Source organism: Peromyscus eremicus, chromosome 12 (genome assembly GCF_949786415.1).
Source record: "Peromyscus eremicus chromosome 12, PerEre_H2_v1, whole genome shotgun sequence".
In the NCBI taxonomy this organism is placed as follows: domain Eukaryota; kingdom Metazoa; phylum Chordata; class Mammalia; order Rodentia; family Cricetidae; genus Peromyscus; species Peromyscus eremicus.
In genome coordinates, this window is record NC_081428.1 from 10,705,224 (window position 1) to 10,722,135 (window position 16,912).

General features: G+C 44.2%; 1 long non-coding RNA gene across 1 annotated transcript in view; it reads right to left on the reverse strand.

Annotated features, from left to right (window-relative positions):
* LOC131922574 (uncharacterized) overlaps positions 1-16,528 on the reverse strand; it is a 35,026-nt gene extending 18,498 nt beyond the window's left edge. The window contains exons 1-2 of the long non-coding RNA XR_009382329.1: positions 16,421-16,528; positions 11,059-11,360 (exon numbers count right to left, since the gene is read on the reverse strand). This is a non-coding gene — a long non-coding RNA (uncharacterized LOC131922574). The remainder of the gene's footprint in view (positions 1-11,058; positions 11,361-16,420) is intronic.
* Between the last annotated feature and the right edge of the window lie 384 nt (positions 16,529-16,912).

Here is a 16,912-nt window from a genome sequence, read left to right on the forward strand (position 1 = left end):
GTTTGATGAATAACTGACAAATATTTTCTCTGATTTTGTATGCCAAACAGCTTAAACTGTTGACTTGTTCTTTTGCTATACAGAAGCTTGTTGGTGCAATCCCAGTAGTCAGGTTTTACTTTTGAGAACCCATACCAGAAAATTATTTCTGTACTAATATCTTCAAGATTCCTAGTAGGTTTTCTTCAAGTAGTTTGAGAGAATTAAGTCATTTATGTCTTTTACCCACATTGTTCTTTATACATACATATATATATATGTGTGTGTGTGTGTGTGTGTGTGCGTGCTTGTGTATGTATATGTGTATTACTTACTTATTACATATTTTACTTCTTACATAGACATATATATGTAAGAAGTAAGTATATGTATAGACTTACTACATATGTATATGTGTATATATATGTATATTATGCATTTATGTATGTGTTATATATTTATTTCACTAGAAGGTTTAGCTAGAGTAGTTAGGCAAAGAGAAAGAAGAGACATACAAACAGGAAGAGAGGAAATAAATAACTCAGTTTACAAATCATACATTCTCCATGTAGAAAAAAACCTCAAAGTTCTACAAAAAAAATCATTGCATGAGTCAGCTGTTTAAAACCTGGGGCCTATGCAGGATCGCTTGGCTCGGCCTGGGAGGAGGGGACTGGACCTACCTGGACTGAGTCTACCAGGTTGATCTCAGTCCGCGGGGAAGGCTTTGCCCTGGAGGAGGTGGGAATGGGGGGTGGGCTGGGGGGAAGGTGAGGGGGGCGTGAGGAGGGAGAACAAGGGAATCCGTGGCTGATATGTAGAACTGAATTGTATTGCAAAATAAAAATAAAAATAATAATAACAATGTATTCAGTAAAGTTTCAGAATACAAAATCAACATAAAAATTCAGAAGCCTTTCTGTACATCTAAGACCATTGATGAGTGGGGGTGAATCATGAAACAAAACCAGAATTTTAGCGAAGGAAATGAAAGACCTCTGCACTGAAAATACCAAAATACTGATGAAAGCAACTGAAAACACCCGAAGGAGGGCAGTGTCCATGTGGGGCCTGGAAATGATACTGCTAATGTTTACATTTCTCTGAGTGATAAGTCTCAGTCAAATTCCCCATCAGAATGCCAGTGTCATTCTTTCTTAAAATGAGACAAAAGTCCTAAAATACACGCAAAAACACAAAAAAGCCTGAACAGCCAAAGCCTCCTTGGAAAAAGACCGTGGAACACTCCTCACAATTACAGAGCCACATTAACAAAGAAAAGTAGGATACTGGCATAAAACAGGTACAGAGGCCTGTGGAACAGAATAAGGGTCCTAAAAATAAACCAAATCATCTTCAGCCTAAAGAACAAAAATGCCACGGGGGGGCACGCCTTTAATCCCAGCACTTGGGAGGCAGAGCCAGGCAGATCTCTGTGAGTTCGAGGCCAGCCTGGTCTATGGAGCGAGATCCAAGACAGGCACCAAAACTACACAGAGAAACCCTGTCTCCAAAAAAAAAACAAACAAAAACCAAAAAATGCCAGAAATAGATGTTGGGGAAAGGGCCTCTTCATAAATGGTGCTGGGAAAACTGACCATCTACGTGCAGACAATGGGAACAGTGCCAAACCTCTCTCATCACTGTTTTTGAAGTCTGGTAATTTTTTGCACGATATTTGATCACATGGTGTAAAAGGTACCTTCTAGTTGATTTAATAAAGAGCTGAATGGCCAATAGCTAAGCAGGAAAGGATAGGCGGGACTTCTGGGAAGAGATAGAAACTCTGAGAAGAGGTGGAATTCTCCAGACAGAGAGGAAGTAGGACTCATGATACTGAGCAGAGGTTACAAGCCAAGTGGCATAACATAGATTAATATAAATGGGATAGTTTAAGAGTTTTTTGTTGGCCGGGCGGTGGTGGCACACGCCTTTAATCCCAGCACTCGGGAGGCAGAGCCAGGCGGATCTCTGTGAGTTCAAGGCCAGCCTGGTCTCCAAAGCGTAGTTCCAGGAAAGGCGCAAAGCTACACAGAGAAACCCTGTCTCGAAAAACCACAAAAAAAAAAAAAAAAAAAAAAAAAAAAAAAAAAGAGTTTTTTGGTTTGGTTTGGTTTTTTTGGTTTTTTTCGAGACAGGGTTTCTCTGTGTAGCTTTGCGCCTTTCTTGGAGCTCACTTCAGACTGGCCTCGAACTCACAGAGATCCACTTGCCTCTGCTTCCCAAGTGCTGGGATTAAAGGCGTGTGCCACCACCGCCCAGCGGGGATAATTTGTTTTAAGAATTAGTTGTAAATAAGCCTAAACTAAAGCCAAACTTTCATACTTACTAATAAGTCTCGGTGTCGTTACTTAGGAGCTGGTGGGACAAAGAAAGTCTGATAATATTTGGGGCCCAACATGGGACACACATATCCAAGTGTAGAGCAGATAGCGTGCTACTTGACTGCGGACTAAATAGAAACGCCTGTGGCAGCATGGGATCAACAACTTTCCAGAGCTGGGGCAGGTAAACGCAGCTCCTCCTGATGCCCATGGGCCTATTGAATGCCCATTGGCTCTCCTGGATCTGAGGGGTGGGCAGCCAGCCCCCAAAGCCATGTGTTGAGCAGAGTCGCAAAAGGAGTCTGCAGATGTTCAGAAGGGCTTTGCAACATTTTCCCAGAGTCACAATGCTGTGGAAGGAGGGTTAAAAAAAAAATTACTTTGTTATCAATTATAGAAAACATAAACTATATAGAATAATAGCTAATTATGCCAAGATTAATTTTAATAAATTTGGCATGAATGCTAACTTATGAAACAATAAAATAAAATATTTGGGCAAACCCCAAATATGGGCCAAAATGGAAAGAAGGGAGCATTTTTACCTCAACCAGGAACTCAGAACAAAGGATTAATAGACAATGTGGTACAGAAAACAGAAGGCTGCCGTGAGACAACTGTGGGAACACAAAAACTCACAAAAAAGAGTCAGTATGATAAGAACGCAGAGGATGGAGATGTAATAAAGAGATCATGGTAAGATCCAGATCAAGCACTCTCATGATTTCTGAATGACATCTGTGTAAGATTTGCCAAGATGTACCTACAGCCAGTCCCTAAGCCTCTGCCAGTCTCTCTCTCTCTCTCTCTCTCTCTCTCTCTCTCTCTCTCTCTCTCTCTCTCTCTCCCTCTCTCTCTCTCTCTCATGCTATCGGATATTCAAAGGAGGATAGAAGAGTATTTTTGAGCATAAAGTTTTGTCAATGTTTGGACCTAGTTATATAGGATTGATTTCCCTGTAACAAAATTATTAATTTAAAGGGAAAACTATCTCACTGTTCTGTTGCTGTGAAGAGACACCATGACCACAGAAACTCTTATAAAGGAAGACATTTAACTGGGGCTGGCTTACAGTTTCAGAGGTTTAGTCCATTCACATCAGGGTGGGAATCATGGCAGCTCACAGGCAGACATGGTGCTGGAGAGGTAGCTGAGAGTTCTACATCTGGATCAGCAGGCAGCAGGAAGAGAGTAAGTCACTGGGCCTGGTTTCAGCTTCTGAAACCTCAAAGCCCACCCTCCGTGACACACTTCCTCCAAAAAGGCCACATATCCTAATCCTTCTAAATAATGCCACTCCCTATGAGCCTGTGGGGTCCATTTTCATTCGAACCACCACCAAGACAGATGGGACAAGTGATCCACATGAGGAGGCTGAGGAAATTGGATAATAAAAATGCTCCCGACTTTCTATACTCTGGTACTTTGCTGGTCGGCCTGCAGTGAGGGGAGGGTGGCTTTGAGGGGAGCCAGTCATTGAACACTTGGCCCTTTTCACTCACAGAACATCCAAAGGGAACAGTCTGGTCACAGTAGCCCTGCTGGGAGGGCAGCATCACGACGGCAGGATTTGACTGGCAGTGATATCTAGAGTTAAGTAGGACAAAAGCTAATGAAGAAGTCAGATGTGAGGCATTGTGTCTAGTATCTAAACGGGGAGGTGAGAGGTACCAACATCCAGTTGGTAGAGGAAATGGAACTTCCTAGAAAAAAATGGAACTATGGTCTTCAGGTACAAATACGCATTTGCAGCCATGAGTCTCTCTTCCAGGACAAAGAGGCAGCTGGAAGTGTCTACCATCTCTGTTCAAGGCGAGAGGATGGTACCCTCGCTTCCACTTCCCATTATCCTCCACCACTGACTTTTCAGGCTGACGGAAACAAAGGCATCCTGGGTAGGGATAGAGGGGTGAAAAGCACAGTAAAGAAACACATGTTCCTTGACTTTCTGGGAAGCCCTGTTCCATTAACTCCCTGTACACACAAAAGACAGGAAAACACCTCTCCTACTGAAGGCTGTGGGTCAGCAACACAACATAGTAGAATCCTGACTGCTTCTTTCCCATTACTGGGAAGCTGATAGAGAGCTTCAGCTAGCTGCACCGCCCAGCATCATGAGAGAGAGAGAATTCAAAAGCTTATCGCTAGCTTTGTGAAAGACTCTCACAGTATAGTTCCTACTGAGAATGGATTGCTTTGATCCTGTTGCAGGGAACTGGGGTGGGGGGTGGGGGGCTTCTAAACAGAACAATCAAAAGGAGATATAGTGCTGAAGGCAACCTCAGTGCTCAGCCTGTGAGAATGAACCTTGGGCCTAAGACATGTCTCCACCAAGAGATGAAGACATAGTCTGTGCCCGGCTTATAGCCATGGTGCGTGTGTGTGTGTGTGTGTGTGTGTGTGTGTGTGTGTGTGTGTGTGTGTTGGAAGAAGGGGTTCCACTTCTCTGTTTCAAGCTCAAATTCTACTTTCCCACTCTTTTTTCATCTGAAACGGTATCTATGTTTAGTCACAGGGGTGCACACACCACACACACACACACACACACACACACACACACACACACACATTAAAAAAACAACTTTCAATACCCTTCCACCACACAGAAAGAGACTATGGAGGCCACTTGCCCGAATCTGCTGACTGATGACCCAGTAGCCACCAAGGTCTTTACATATTATTGGAGCTGGTCTTGCCATTGTCTCTTCTCTGTATGAATCTGGGTGGTTTGCTTTTTGCTTTGTTTTGTGTTTTTCTGTGTTGTTTTCTCCCAGCAAGTTCTCCACATGAACAGCCCAGTGGGGAAAAGCAAAACCACCACACAAGAAGCAGGGAGTATTCACCGAGTCAGCAAAGAAGCCTTCCGCGGGTGTACGCTAAGCCCCGCTTACAGTTTGGAGGATTCCAAGCATGCTCACATTCGTGTAATTCGAGATTCACTCTCTGAGACTTATTACTTTTGTCAATCCACATATTTTCCCACAGTCTTTAGCAATATGGACAAACAGCAATAAAGGAAAGCTGTTAGTCTTGCCTCAAACACAGCAGGATGGAGGCAACAAGTCAAGGCAGATGGATGCCTAACGGGGATCCTGGGGAGATGGCGGGGCCTGGGAACACAAACAACTGGAACTGGAACAGCAGTAGGACCACATATCTGAGAGAGGGGTGAGGCTGGGCCTAATCAGCTGGTGGGCTCAGCTTTAGAGACTCTCATCATTTCTCAAGCGCAGGATCAGACCGGTTCACAGAGACAGTTTTCATACACACTCCTGAGATACACACTCCTGCATGGGGTACCTCATTAACTTGAGGATTTACTACAGATTCCTTTCTCTGCTCTTATGATAATCCTCATCCACTGAACTCCTTTTTATTGTTAGTCAGGATTTGATGTGGAATTACAAGCTCTGTTGAAATGATTCAAATATATCCCAGAAAGACAAAAAGCTATAGTTCTGTCTGGGGTGATATTAACACAATTCAAGATAGTAACCATCACTGTTAAGAGGAGCTGAAAGGCCCTTTGTTTACACATACATAAATCTTTCTGGGATACAAATAATAATAGTTGACTCAACACTTCCCAGCAAAGGCAAACCATCTAACTTAAGTCTTCTTTCCCACAGATATTATATATTTTGCATACACACATATATGCGCACGTGTGTAATATACATGTGTGGAAGCAGATGCTTTCCTCAACCATGGTCAACTTTCTTTTTTTTTTTTTTAATGTGTTTGAGTGTTTTGCCTGCATGTTTATGTGGGTACCATGTAGAAGCCTGATGAGTTACACATGAACTAGCAGTTCAAAAGAAGCCAGAACAGCCGGGCGGTGGTGGCGCACGCCTTTAATCCCAGCACTCGGGAGGCAGAGCCAGGCGGATCTCTGTGAGTTCGAGGCCGGCCTGGGCTACCAAGTGAGTTCCAGGAAAGGCGCAAAGCTACACAGAGAAACCCTGTCTTGAAAAACAAACAAACAAACAAAAAAAAAAACAAAAAAAAAACAAAAAAAAAGCCAGAACAAGGAGTCAGATCCCTAAAACTGGAGTTACAGTTCTGAGCCACCATGTGAGTGCTGAGAATTGAACCCAGATCACCTGCTAGAGCAGTTAAGTGCTCTTAACCACTGAGCCATCCCTTCAGCCCCACACCTTTTAAAAAAAAAAATATGGTCTCTCAATAAAACTAGAGTTCACTGATTTGGCTAGGCTAGCTGTGAAAGATTTACAACACGCCCCCACGGTCAGGCGTGTTCGCATATGCCTGGCGGACACTTCTGTCTAGCCAGGCCCAGGTCAGGATAGCCATTTCCGGGTCAGGGCATCTCGCGCGACTGAGATGCGTGACGTTTCACTGGCCACGTAAGCGCGCAACGTGGCCATGTGACCTACGCGCTTGCGTGTAGTAGTGACGCTGATCTGTCCACGCCCAGCATTTAAAATCAGGCGCCATGCTCCTGGCTTCCCTCTCTCCACACACGTGTTTCCCGCAGGCCTGTTCACTCTCTGTCCCTTTACCTTTAATAAAACTCTTTGTTAGCGGATTCTGTCGTGTTTCGTGGCATTTCCTTGCTGGGTAAGAACACAACGCAGCTAAAAAACTAACAAGCTGGCCAGTGAGCCCCAGGGGTCCCCGTCTCTACCTCTCCAGCGCTAGATCTATAACAGACATGTAACAGCACACTCAGCTTTTCTGTGAGTGGGAGGGATAGAACTCAGGCCTCCACGCTTATGCAACAAGCTCTTTACTGACAGAGCCATTTCTCCAGCCCCCTGGTGTTAGATCTTGAACCATGAGGAGCTAGACAATCATCACAGACCCTGAGGGTTGAAAGATGTTTTCGTTTCACCTCCTTTACCTGTGACTCAACAGAAGCTAAGCGACTCATTGAAGAGGAGATGGATGAGCAGAATTCCGCTGGCCTATACCTCCAGTGAGCATGCAGCGCTTGGCTAATTCAAGGACTGGAGAAAGAGAATCTCATATTGAGAGTAGCTGCGCCCTATTTTCCTTTTGTGTGGTGACCACAGAGCAAGTCTGCCGTGAGAAGGATGGGTGCTGTGTATTTATACGGCTCTCAGTATTTCAGAAAGGTCCCTCAGGTGCTACAGCCACGCACCCCACTGCTGGGAACCATTCATTTCCTCATACTCCTCATGCTTCTAAGTAATATAGATCACGTCTCTCAGGACTATGCGATCCTGGGAAACTCACATAAATGTCATGAGCCTTGGCATTAGCATCATTCTTCAAATGTCAGAAACAGACCTTTAAGCTAGCTCCTAGTTATAAATGTAATGGAAAGGAAAACACACACACACACACACACACACACACATCAACAGTGACTGTTCTACTAGAACAGCCATGAAACTCCAACACAAACAGCCAAGAATGGCTTTTTCTTCCTCTGGGAGTGAAGTATCCTTTTGCTAATTTATTCGGTTAGTTTGTTCTATCTGTCTGTCTGTCTCTCTCTCTCTCTCTGTCTCTCTCTCTCTCTTTCTCTCTCTCTCTCGTGTGTGTGTGTGTGTGTGTGTGTGTGTGTGTGTGTGTGTGTATGTGTGTGTGTGTGTGATAGTGTGTAGTGTGTGTGCCTATATATGGCGTGTTTACGTGTGTGTGTGTATATATGTGTGTGTATGTGTGTGTGTATGTACTTGTCGGTGTGGGTACGCACACATGCACAAGTAGGAGTCAGAGGTGAATGTCGGGTGTCTTGCCTCTACTGTTCTCCACCATTACATTTTGAGATAAGGTCTCTTATTTAACCCTGAAGCTTATGGATTCAGCTAGACTGGCCGGCCAACAAACCCCAGGGATCCATCTGATTTTGCTCCCCACTCCCACCAACACTGGAGCTACACACAGGGCCACACTCAGCTTTTTATCTGCTCACTGAGGACCTGAACTCAAGTCCTCACACTCACCGGGCACCCACTGAGCCATCTCCCAGCCCTAGATGTGAAAGTATCTCTAGCCCATCCTTGTTCTCAAGGAAAGAAACGAAGTGGTGCAGATAGAGCTAAGTCTTCATAGCACGCCAGAACTGGGTACTAGCCTGACAGGAGCACCACTGTGAGATCACACCTCGGAAGCTGAGAACTGAAAACAGGCCATGGGAGTATTCATCACAGGGCCCGGCACTTTCAAAGAAAGAAATCTGGGAAGGAAACGATCAATGACCAAAAACTTGAGAAGTAAAACTTGAGGACCTTCAGGAACCCAGATCCATCTAAGTGATTTGAGGAGGCGCTGTGGTAAGGGACCAGATGAAAGAGAAGATAAAGCCTTGTGTTTCCCTTATTCCATCCCTGCTGGGTTACTCTTATATACGCTGAAACTGGCGGGTGTCATGTAGATTCCTTTCTCAGGCAATTCCATTCTGAAAAGTGAAAATTACCTAAATGGAGTTTTCTCCTGTCTATAGACCACTCTGCTCACAGCAGGCTGTGGAAGTGGAAGACTCCAGTCTGGTGCCCATGAATACCACACCCACTTCTCACTCTGCAAAGGAGATGAAGCTTTGCCTAACATCCTTATTAGTATATCTGACGTTGCTGCATGATGGAATCCCGGGTGATGCTGGAATTTTAAATGAAGGCTGGATCTTTAATCACTAACCCACAAGAACTTCTTTCAGACCCATCATCATTTTCAAGATTCACTAAATAAACAAACAGCCGCCTACCTAACCACCTCCCATCACATGCCCCGACTGCCAAAAGGCAGTCAGTTTCCATGGAAGACTACACCTCCAACCTGCCAACCAAGGCGTCTTTAGTCTTCAGTGTCTCCGCTGCCAGCTCAGTGATACATTTACTAGTGCAAATGATCAGCCAACCGAGGGCTCCAGGTTCACTCTTCCAGAGGCAACTTTCTTTCCAAAGGTGAGCTAGCCCTTGGTTCCTCAAAACAACTCTGCTCACATCCAGCTTCCCACGCTTTTAAAAACCACCACTAAAGACGTCTATCCTTTCTTTTTCTCCCCACGCCTATTAAAAGACAATCCTTGAGTACACAGTAGACTTAAATGTAAAACGGGCAGATTCATGCTCCTGACCCTCAAAACCACTGTTGTACCTTCCCATCGGCAGAGCCCCGCTCTCTGCGGTGGTGCTTGGCTGTGTCAACCTGGCTGAGCTGGAGTTCCCGGTTTTTTTCAATCAGACACTAATCTGAGTGTGGCTGTGGAAGGATTCGGCAGATTCAGTGTAAGTCCTCGCTCAGTTGACTTTAATTAAGGAAGATCATCCTGCAGCTTGGGTGGGCCTGGCTAACCCAGCAGGAAGGCCCTCCGGAGCTTAGAGAAAGCTCCTCCTCTGAGAGGAGAAAGCCGGGATGAGCATAGTGGTCCCGGTCTTCAGTCAGCGCTGGGAACTCTGGGTCAGAAAGATCGCCGCCTAAACTACAGTGTGAATTCTGTACCCTGTCTCAAAAATTTTTTTAAAAATCAATTAATTAGTTGGTTTATGAATGCAAAAAGGCATGTGTGAGCCATGTGAAGAGCTCCTCGATGACCTGTCTACCTCTCCTGCCATCCCCATTTCTGCAAAGGAAGCACCAACTGATCCCGCTCCTAGTCCACGAGTCACAAATTCACTGTAAATACTGATCCTCACCCCGGGCCCACCACACACGTACCCACGGGAATGTCCTTCTTAAGGGCCCTTGATCAGGACTGCCCTGTTCCCCTCTCACGGGTCTATTGCAGAGACGGTGTTTCTTCCCCAGAAGATTAAACCTATGTGTAAGTACAGATTTATTTTTTTATTGTTCTGTGAGTGTGCTTATATGAAATCTCTGCTAGGAGTACAAATGTTAAATTCTGCTTAATTATGTATGCTCTGTTCAGTTTTGTCCTGGGTGGCGCATGCCTTCGATCCCAGCACTCAGGAGGCAGAGCTAGGCGGATCTCCATGAGTTCGAGGCCAGCCTGGTCTACAGAGCGAGAGCCGGGACAGGCACCAAAGCTACACAGAGAAACCCTGTCTCGAAAAACCAACCAAAATAAAAAAATTGTACTGTCCAGTTTTTACTGAAAAGAATTAAATAATTTGAAATTGGGATGCTGAGGCTAACTTAAGCCATATAGATGATCATGGTATCAATTTCCAAATGAAGTGTCTTCCCACTTCTCCTGTATACTGTCTCACATATGTTCAGGCTTTGGATGGGTCAACACGAGGTGTTTATGCCATATGGACATAGAGACTTAAGTACAATAATCTTATGGTATACATTTATAGAATTTTTCCATAGATGCTACTTCATAAAACCAGTGATTTGACCCCAGAAGCATAAGCATCAGCTGGGAACTCGATAAATATATATATTTTTCATGCACACCCTAATTTGCTAAATTAAGATCCCTGCCAAGAAGGGGTACCCAGCAATCCATATTTCAATTACTCCCTGTGGGGGAGACTGATATCCTCTAGTGTCACTTTCTTAACTAAAGACTGAGAATCTAGCACTGGTAACGTGTAGACAGATATATTTATACGATGAAGTTGAAAGTCAAGAAAAGATACCATTTTACTGGGTTTAAACTAAAAGGCTTCAGTATGAAAGCAACTGCAATCCACAAAGAAGCCATAAACTTCCCCTCTGGACAACACTGGAATCAGCTATATATTTGGAAATATTGTGAAGTTTCTCAGTGGTGCCAGATTTTCTCAGAAATTAAGACGAACGTGTGCACAAGCTACTTTGCACATTACTGCAACAGAACATGTAACAGCATCACCTTAAGGAAGAACAGGATGATTCTGGTTCACAGTTCAAGGGTGCCATCCATCATGATGGGGGATGTCACGGCAGCTAGAGCCTGAGATGGCTGGTCCCAATGCTTCCACAGTCAGGAAGCACAGAGAGATGGATGCAGTGCCTTCTTTATTGTCTCTTTTTATTCAGTCTGGGACCCCCGATGCTCTAGTTACGCTTCTGTTGCTGTGATAAACACCAACCATGACCAAAAGCAACTTGAGGAAGAGAATGGTTCGTTCAGTTGATCTTGAGGGAAGTCAGGGCAGGAATTCAAGCAGGAACCTGAAGACAAGAGCTGAATTAGAGACCATGGAGGAACACCGCTTAATGCTATGGCTTGCTCTCCATAGCTTGCTCAGTTTGCTTTCTCATACAACCCAGAACCACCTACCCAGGAATAGCACTGCCCACAGTGAGCTGGGACCTCCTATGTGATTCATGCCCACACACACTTGCCTACAGGCCAATCTAATGGAGGCAGTCCCTCCACTGAGGGTCCCTATTCCCAGATAACATGACTTTGTGCCAACCTAACAAAAGTCAACCAGATCACCAGCCTATGGGACAGTGCCACCCACTGATGGGTCTTCTCATCACAATTAACCCAAACTAGACCCTCCCTTACAGACATGTCCAGAGGTTTGTATCCATGGTGATTCTAAATCCCATCAAGTTGTCAATCAAAATTAACATTACCACATATGCACATAAGGATGATATTGTGAAGTATTAGCTTTTGGTTATTCTTCATCTGTCCATCCTCAGGTTTGTGTTCACTGAGCTACTGAGCAGAAACCGTATTCCGTGTTTGTCATTAAAACACAGAAAAAAATATGGAGATACCTGTAAGCTTTTACTTGTAAAAGACTTTCTTTTCTCTGTTACCATCCCCCATACCACCAGCCCTCATCCCCAGTGGTGACAGAATCCCCTGCCTACAAGAGATGGGTAAAGGATGCAAAGTAACTGCCATGAGTCGAATGTGGTTGGCTCTTCCAAAGTCCATGTGCTAGAAGCTTGCTCCATGGTGTAGCAGTGATGATGGGGTAATGAGGGGCATGGGGCCACATTCCAAGAACCAGGCACAGATTTATGTTCGATGCTTATCTCTCAAAGTGGGTTGGGCTTCAAAGGTATGAGTTCATCTTTGCAAGCATGGGGTGAGACTCCACAGGCATGGGTCTTTTCCCTTTCTACTTCTCTCCATGTTGTGATGTAATTAATGGTGTTTTAACTGGAATGTAAATGCCATGGATGAAGGATGCTAATGCCATGTTGTCTGGATATGCACGTCAGACCCCCACCCACCCACCCACTGCATGCAAAAAAAAAAAAAAAAAAGGAAAAGAAAAAGAAAAGAAAAGAGGAACCCAGGGCAGAAGCGGTGGCTCAGTGATAAAGAGCATCAAGTTTTGTCCTCAGCATTTACATGATAGCTAACAACCATCTGTAACTCCAGTTCCAGGGGATCTGACACCCTCTTCTGGCCTCCACAGGCATTGCACACATATTGTACACAGACATACACACAGGCAAAAATATTCATATACATAAAATAAAAATAAATATTCTTAAGTTGAGGAGGCAAATAAATGTCTTTACTTATAAAATACTCAGCCTCAATTATTTTGTTATAGAAACACAATCGTTTGGTAGAGCAATTTAAACCATCACTCAAAGGATGAGCTTCACAGAGAAAACTTTAAAAACCAGTGTTGAGTGCAAATCAAAAGAGAAGAAAAGTAATGGAACAAAAACGAAAGACATGAGTTCCCTGCAGTCATTTTCATAGAGTCACACATAGCCTCCAGGGAGATCTGTCCTGCGGGCCACTGACCAGGCCGAGCACAAGCAGGTGCACTTCCCTACAACACTCACAGTAAGATGTCAAATGCCTTAGAAGAGTATGGGAGGTCAACATGGAATACTGGAGAAATAAGGACCAAACTGGAACCATCTGTGAGTGTTAACCTCAAATTATGATTTTTCTTAGATGGTGACAGCAGGAATTCAACATCCCTCCTTGAATTGATGTCATTTCTAGGTGTCCCTCAGGCTGTATGGAACATCCAAATTGTCCACACTCATTTTCTTTTACCCCCAAAGACAGGCAACCTCTTCTAACGGGATCAGGACCCCACTTATGCTCTAAAGACCTTTCCCTCTGCCCACCTCCTCTTCTCCTTTCTTGATTCTGTTCCTTTCTTCCTCCCCTACATTAACTGGTCTTCTTATTTTATTCAGGGTTTCTTCAGACCACTGTGGATAAGATGCTCATAATCATACAGACCAGCTCTGATCTGGTCAAACAAACTCATCTATCATCCTCTCTTCCTTAGAATCACTCACAACCAGCTGTTTAGCAATTTTATTGCCTGTGTTTCCTGTGTCTTTAGAAAGACTGTGAGAACAAGACCTTTGGAAGCAAACTTCAGAGAGTTACTTTCAGTCTTTACTTCTGTTCTGGAAAAGCTTTTTGTCATCTGTACAATAAATGAGTCAAGCTGTTGCCATGATGGTTTCTTCCCACTGTAAAATGCCACTATTCTCATTGTGCAGCTAAACTGGGATTATTAAGCCACAGAAATTAACTTTGTTTCAAGTACAGTAATAAACTTCTATATTTCAAGAGAAAATTTGCAAACAACAGTCATACCAGGTAGTCAGTCGGAAGCACTGTAGCCAAAATAGATCCTCCTTTTGTCTTCCATCCTTTTTCACACTCTCCCTTGATATGCTAACTTTTGCAGTGATACAAGTTTTTCTCCAGGAACTGTGGGAAACTCTGCACAGCACTGCCACTATTCTGTCATCCTCTTCCACCTTTTTCTTGTGAATCCCATGCAACAAAGTAGCTCTTGTTTCTGGGCCTTCCCAGAACCTACCATAAGCATGCATCCCACTATGGCTTACTTATGAAATGTCCCCAGATGCTATTGTATTAAAAGCCTAGGTCTCCACTTGGGGAAGCTCTGGAAACTTTCGAAGATGGGGCCTATCTAGAGGAGGTGGGCCCTGAGGGTGGGACTATGGGATTATCTGTCCCTGTCTTGTTCTCTGTTTCCTGTTTACCATGGTGGAGGCTGCATAGTCCAGGCCTCCTCTGCTATGACGGACAAAATGCCTCTGAGACTATATAACAAAACAAGTAAATCCTTCAATAGGGTACTCAAGCACAATGAGAAAAGTAGCCCATGCATTTCTAATAACTAAAGATAAAATTCTTAGTCATAAAAATTGTACTACCACACTACAAAAAGACACTACAAAAAGGAAACTTATATGTGTTTTGCTGAGCATAAGAAGCCAATTCAGAAAGGCCACAGATTGTATGATCCAAATTATATGGCATTCTGGAAAATGCAAAACTATCTGGCAGGTAGAGGCAGAAGATTCAAGGTCATCCTCAGATACATACTGAGTTCAAAGCCAACTTGGGTTATATGATTCTTAAATAAATAAACAATTTTTTTAAAAGGAGAGAGAGAAAGAGAAAAAAAGTCAGTGGATGGCAGAAACCTTGGGAAAGGAAAGAGAGAGGAGCAGTTAGTTAGATGGGGCCTTATGGAAACAAAGCACATGTTCTATGTGATACGTTCTGGCGGATGCAGAATGTCACACATTTGCCAAACCTATGGCGCTGGACAAGGCACTCAAAGCAGTCACAAAAAGTGACCCTCTAAGGAAAACTGTAGCTAGAGTTTTCCTGCCTGGCCCACAGTCAGGACAAACCTCTCTCACCTGCCAGTCCCACAGCCGCTCAGACCCGACCAAGTAAACACAGACACTTATATTGCTTACAAACTGTATGGCCGTGGCAGGCTCCTTGCTAACTGTTCTTACAGCTTAAATTAATCCATTTCTATAAATCTATTCCTTGCCACGTGGCTCGTGGCTTACCAGCATCTTCACATGCTGTTTCTCATCGTGGCGGCTGGCAGTGTCTCTCTCACCCAGCTTCCTGTTCTCTCCATTCTCCTCTCTGTTAGTCCCGCCTATACTTCCTGCCCGGCCACTGGCCAATGATTTATTTATTGACCAATCAGCAACACATTTGACATACAGACCATCCCACAGCAGAAAACCTTAGATTTAAATTAATAGCCTTGTGTCTTAGTTAGGATTTCTATTGCTGTGATAAAATACCACAACCAAGAGCAACCTGGGGAGGAAAGGATTTGTTTCACCTTGAAGATCACAGCTCTCAAAGCTAGAGTCTGGAAGTGCTGGGCAGTGGTGGCACACACCTTTAATCTTAGCACTTGGGAGGCATAGGCAGGCAGACCTCTGTGAGTTCAAGGCCAACCTGGTCTACAGAGTGAACAAGGTCCAGGACAGGTTTCAAAGCTACACAGAGAAACCCTGTCTCAAAAAACAAAAAAGAGTCTGGAGGCGGGAACTGAAGCAGGGCCCATGGAGGAGTGCCACTTATTGGCTTGATCCCCACAGCTGCTCAACCTGCTTTCTTATAGAACTCAGGAGCACCTATCTGGAGTGGCACCCCCCCCCCCAGAGTGAGCTGGGCCCTCCCACATCATTTATTAATCAAGAAAATGCCAACAAGGACACGTCCATAGACCAACCTGATGGGAATATTTACTCAATTGAGGTTCCTTCTTCTCAAATGACTCTAGCTTATGTCAAGTTGACAAAAATCTAACCAGGATGTCATGTATCAAGATTAGGTCATCAGTTGTAACCGGTACACTACAACAGTGCAAGATTTAATAAGGGAAACTGAGGCAGAAAGGGTGGGGTCTATGAAAACTATATATGTTCATTTTCTGTAAGCCTAAAACTGCTCTAAAAAGTATGCCAATTTTAAAAATGGTGAATGACCTCAGCCCACCATCCATCACACTCCCTCATGTCACTTGGTTCTGTTTAAGGGAGTTTTAGCGTAAAGCTGAAGGTGGCTAGACTGGACATTGACAAGATGGGGGCATCTGAACTGAGCATGGAAAATGTGAGGGGGAAGAGAGTGGACATGGAGACGTTGGGGGCATCTAGATTGGACATGAAGAAGGTGGGGCTTCTAGACTGGACACAGAGAAAGTGAGGTAAGAGAGAGTGGACACGGAGAAGGTGAGGGAAGAGATGTTAGATATAAAGAAGGCAGGGGGAACAAGAGAACACGGAGAAGGTCAGGGGAAGGAGAGAGAACATGGAGAAGATGGAGCCATTCAGACTGGCTCACAGTCCCCCATTGACGGTGGAACAACCTTTCACACCCCTACATCTGATCTAAACGGGATTTCTATAGCTGGCTTGCTTGTTATTCAGCTCTTACCCACCCTTCAGTTGGTTTCTTTATCCAGTAACATCTACTTATTTTTCCATACCTTTTCCTACAGTTGGGCAGTACTGTCGAATCATTTTCTTGTCTGTTTCACTAATTAGCAATTGACTTCTAAAAACACAGCTCATCTTCAATAAATGCACTTACTAAGTAACTGGTCAATTAGAAAGACTGGCTCCCAGGGATTTATGACATCATTAGGTCTCCAGTGTAGCTTTGTGCAGTCACACTCAGGTCCCATATATCAGGAGGAGAATCTGGAGTAGCAGGGGAGGTGCCCTGTTCTGTTTGCCCAGCTGTTGGGTTCAGCCCCAGGCCAGTGAGCCCATCTCCCCAAGACCATGTGCTGTCACAGCCAGATTTATGCTCTAATTATTCGACTTTCTTTTGTAACCCCTACAGTTTAGTGGCCATAGCATTTTCTTCAGCTCTGGTATCCTTTTTCAAATTGACTGCCATACCATTAGGTTTGTTCAACTTGTTTCTTCTTAGGAAGGGAGCTTTGCAAAGGTATCTATCGATCTTCTCTTGCTTA